Here is a 5,384-nt window from a genome sequence, read left to right as displayed (position 1 = left end):
ATTATTTGTTTCAGATTGATTGTGTGAATCCGATAATTTCATCGGCTCTCAATTTATTTCTGAAATATTAATTCAATTTAATTGAATGTATATTAGATAGTAGTTCAACATCTTAACACTCGGACCGGGAAGGCGCTTTGTATTTAAAGTCTTAATATTTATATAGACGGTCTTGTTTCCAATCATATTGTTTCCAATTTTAGAATTGAGAAAAAAGTAAACTGGGTTTTTTTGAAAGTACGTCCGACTCGTGTGTCTATTTAGCGGAGCACGAGCACAGATTTCCACTTCGTCCTCCGTTCGACCCCCAGCCCAAGGAGCCTCAAAACGAAGCGAAACGTCTCCCGATTTGCATCGGTCCTTCCCCACGGCTCCCTTGCGGTCCGGAGCCTGGACACGACCAAATCGGTCTAACATTTCGGTTCCTTGTTACGTTCACCCCCTCAGCTCCGCATACGTGCGGAGCTTGGACGTAATAATACGTATAATAACTATAGATTTTCAGTATTGACAGTGTATATTGACATATGGTCGTAATAGCATTTTTTTTTTCGTACAATGTCATTTTAAGTCAGGATGTAACATGTATTAACAATACATAAATTACACATATAATACACGTAGCCACTCCATTTTTTGCTAAGTTTAAAAAGACGTAGAAGTTACTTATATTAAAATATACAAAATTAGTGGTGTGTACTTAAATATAATACACATATAGGCAATATTATATAATATTTCATATATGTATTATATACTATAATGTGTGAATATACATATGTTACAGATAGAAGTTATTTATGCTAAGCTATTTATGCATTCCCTATGTTTAAATATGCAATATTAAAATTGTATGTATATATTAGGTTGTTCGGAAAGTAATTTCGTTTTTTCCCAACAGAGGACTTATTGTATTTTTTCACAGCCAACTTCACACTTAAGCCGCATAATCATTATATATTTTGACAGCTGATATAGCAAGGCTTGCTTGTGAAAAAAGTTCGATTGATTCTACGCAGTAGTTTTTGGTTGGTGCCCTATCAAATATGAAAGTGAAAAGCAGCATTTTCGGCATATTTTACTTTTTTACTATCGAAAAGGTAAAAATGCTGTTCAAGCAAGAAAAAAATTATCCGATGTGTATGAAGAAGATGTATTGACAGTGCCAAAACTGGTTTGCAAAATTTCGATCCGGCAATTTTGATGTTGAAGATGCACCACGTTCTGGAAGGCCAGTTGAAGCTGATAAAGACACAATAAAGGCATTAATTGATGCAAACCGGCGAAGAACAACTCGTGAGATCGCTGAGAGATTAAATTTATCGAATTCGACCGTTCATGATCATTTGAAACGCGTCTGATTAAAAATCGTCTTTCATTTTCATAAGAAAAAACGAAATTACTTTTCGAACAATATATATATATATATAGTTATATATAAAATATAATGTGTATATATGTACACATAACATTTAATCGCAATATTTTGTATAAATAAACATAGAGAATATCTGCATGAACGAATCAGCATAAATTACTTCTAGCTCTAATTTGTGTAGATATTCACACATCATAATACACATACATGCAATATTCTAATATTGAGAAAAACAATTATTATATAGAGGACTTTAAATCTATAAATTATACGTATAGCTAACATAAACTAAGGCGAATGAGGCAATATAGATATACAACGAAAAATTCATATCCAAAAAGATTGTGTCACTCACAAATTGCCAAAGATAAAGTAATGTAAAATTTTAGTAGATAGATTTGTATAAATGTAATTTTGTAGTCAATTATGTATCAAAACTTCTTGACACGCTCTCTAGAGCGTGTCAAGAAGTTTTGCTAAAGAGGACTTTAAAGTGAGTTGAAATATACAAAGTAAAGAAGATATCATTTATCAAAGGATTCGTAATTTAATTATTTTTTAAATTTCCAGTGGGACAATGTTAAAATTTTGAAGAGCTTTGTTATAGGAAACGCTTAATTTTTGCTCAATATTAAAAAGCAGAAAAATAGTTTAAATTTACAAACTGACACTGAAGGTCTTCACAAGGCATATAATATATCTATTGTAAATAAAGTTTGACTTTTCGATACTGACAGTCCGTCTCTTCTCTCAGTCTGTGTTGATCCGTATCAGCGAGCGTACACTATAATCGATACAGAATGTCCGTCTTACACATCTGCGTTCCACTAAACTTTATATATTCTAATGGGTTTTCATATTTATATGGACACACTTGTTTAAATAATTTACACATGATTTTTGGTGAGTTTTAATTACTTGTTAGAATTCCGGTATGCTAATTTGGTTGTGTTTATTTTTTCGTAAGAAGTCTTTTTATCTTTTTTATCAATATAATTTTTTCTAAGAGATATGAAACACATTTGATTGTTCAATCGTATGTGAATAATGTCAAGTTCTACATCAAGATTCATCTGAGCTGTAATTATAGTGAATATGCGAGCATTTCCGATAATTAATTTTGTACAGCAATTTTTGTGATAAATTAATGTCTGAAGAGGGCTCAATCCGGTAGCCGAAACTTGTAATTTAATTGTATTTAAACCAAGTTTTTTATTTTATTATATTTTTTCAATTTTACTTTTCTTTATTTGCAATTTCTTTTTTTTAATTGTGTAACAATTTCAAAAATGTATTTAACTCTTACTTTGCCCTTTATTTATTGTTAATTTTGTATAGGAAGAGTCCTTCAATCTGTTAAATATTTTTTTAAGATGTTATGTCTGATCATCTGCGTTTGACTCTCATTAGCTTTGATTTATGTTAGTTGTATGTATTATATATTCTGATATTGAAAATATAAAAGCATATGTCACTAATATTTATACATTTGATCATATCTCATTAAAAACATATCTCTTTTTATTAAACGTAGAAAAAAGATGTAAATTAAGCCTTAGACGTAGGGAAAAATACTATTACGAGTACCTATACTGCTATATACTGTCAGTACCGAAAATCTAATAATAACGTAAACTATGGATTTTCATTACTAACGGTGTACTAGTGTTTAGCCATTAGCCATTAGCCATTAGTCATTTACTAAAACATTTTGAATATGATATACTTACATACATTGCATAAACGTACAGCGTTGTATGAAAATTTTGCATATGACTATTGACCGTGTAATGTATGTTATATATATGCACATATACATATATGTATAACATATAGAGTGTCCAAAAAGACCCCGGATTTATGAGCTGAACATAAAGATGACTATAACTATAATCGTGAATGTGAATTGTACTTGTATCGGCATACATAGTACGCCAAAATATAATGCGTTGACCTATGATTCACGTTCTACTCAATTATGGCCATCTTTGTGCCTTTACATAACATTTTTGAAAAAAACGCTTCAGACAAAAGTTGTAAGGTTTCAAAGAAGCTATTTACTGATATTCAGTTTGATCTTGGGTGACATCTGTAGGATCAGATCAAGGTCACATCCATGTTTTTTTAATAAAACATGTTATTTTTATTAGACTCTAATATGCAATTATTATTGATATATTAACTTATACGAGGATATAAGTTCGAAAAATTTTCGGTCTAATACAGAAATGATTCCACAAATATCAAACTGTTATAATTTTCGACAAGTTTGATCCTTCTCAGGATTACTGTTAAAATTTCAGATGTGTTCTTTTTAATTTTTTTTGTGTTCTGATTAATTTCTTTGTTTCGGTTGTGTCAAGCATCAGTTTTTGATTTTATCATGATAATGCATCCATTCATATTTCTTCAATTGCAGACGCAAAATTCTACGAATTGGTTCCGCAATCGTATTTCATCCGATTTGATAATTGAAATGCCAGTAAATTAAAAATTAAAAAATCAGCCCACAATAAACGCTTCTGACATTTATCTATAACTAGCCAAAGCTCTATTTATGGTTATGGCATTTTGTTATAGTTCGCCAGTCCACAATTAACGCCTCTGGCAATAAATTAAAAATAGTCAGCTCACAATAAACGCCTCTGACATTTATCTATAACTAGCCAAAGCTCGATTTACGGCTGTGACATTTTGTTATAGCTCGCCAGCCCACGATTAACATCTCTGATAATAAATTAAAAATAATCAGCCCACGATGAACACCTCTGACATTGAATCATAATTAGACAAATCACAATTTATTGTTATAACATTTAACCATATCACTTGTATGATAAATAAAAGTAATTTTTTAACCAATTTTGGCTTTATAGGGTGCCTTCTAACAAGAGACACAGTGTGACACGGTAGACATTATTACAGTTTTGTTCCCCAATGTTCAAGGATGAGATAATCACTGTGTTGTACTGAATGAATGCTTGTTAGAAAGCACCCATAACCTTCTCTTACCAAAGGCAGACAATTTTCTGCTATTATATTTTTTCCATTTTGTAGACACAAAACACTATATACACATATACAGGGTGATCCATTTTAACTTCCCCACCGGATTATCTTGAAAGGAATGCATTTTCTGAAAAAAAGTTTCGGATATAAGTTTTAGTATTTTTCCCTGGCTATTTAACGGCAATATTGAATTTGACCTTGAGTGTGAATGTGGAGGTCATTTAAAGGTCAAGTTAATTTTTTTAAATGGGAACCACTATTTTTTATCGCAGATTTGGAAAGAGCGGAAAATTTCACGTCCGAATATGACCTTGATAATGATCTACAGTTCAATGTCAAGGTCGTTTCAAAGTGAAAGTTCCAGACGTCCATTACGACAAAATATCACGGCGGGATTGCTTTGTTTGGAAAAATGTTAGATGCATAAGTTTCAGTATTTCGAGTTGGCTTCCTGGTGGTGACCTTGAAAGTAACCTTGGAACCAAGATTAGGGGTCATTTGAAGGTCAAAATATTTTTCTTAATGGAACCAACTATCTTTGAATCCGGGATCGAAAAGAGCGGTAAATTCTGCGTTCTAAAGGAGTTTTCTATAGAGGTTGTTTTTTTCTCGTGCCGATAACAATGTGTGACGAAAAACACGAGCAACGGATCAATGTGAAATTTCTCGTTAAATTAAAAAAAACTCCGACTGAGTGCTATAAGTTGTTGAAGGCCTATGGTGAGAATTCTCTATCTCGTGCGCGCAATCTAACTAAGCGGCAATCCATGCACTGGAAAACTCCTGCATCGCCAAGAATGAAAAAAGCAAGGATGTCGAAATCAAAATTTAAAGCCATGCTAATCGTTTTTTTCGACATCAACGGCATCGTGATGACTGAATGGGTTCCAGAGGGTCAAACTGTAAACCAAACTTACTATTTGACAGTTTTGGCAACACTGCGAGAGCGAGTTCGTAAGAAACGGCCGGAGTTGTGGAAAAACAAGTCGTGGATCTT

Source organism: Trachymyrmex septentrionalis, unplaced genomic scaffold (genome assembly GCF_001594115.1).
Source record: "Trachymyrmex septentrionalis isolate Tsep2-gDNA-1 unplaced genomic scaffold, Tsep1.0 scaffold65, whole genome shotgun sequence".
Lineage (NCBI taxonomy): Eukaryota > Metazoa > Arthropoda > Insecta > Hymenoptera > Formicidae > Trachymyrmex > Trachymyrmex septentrionalis.
This window is presented reverse-complemented; position numbering follows the sequence as displayed.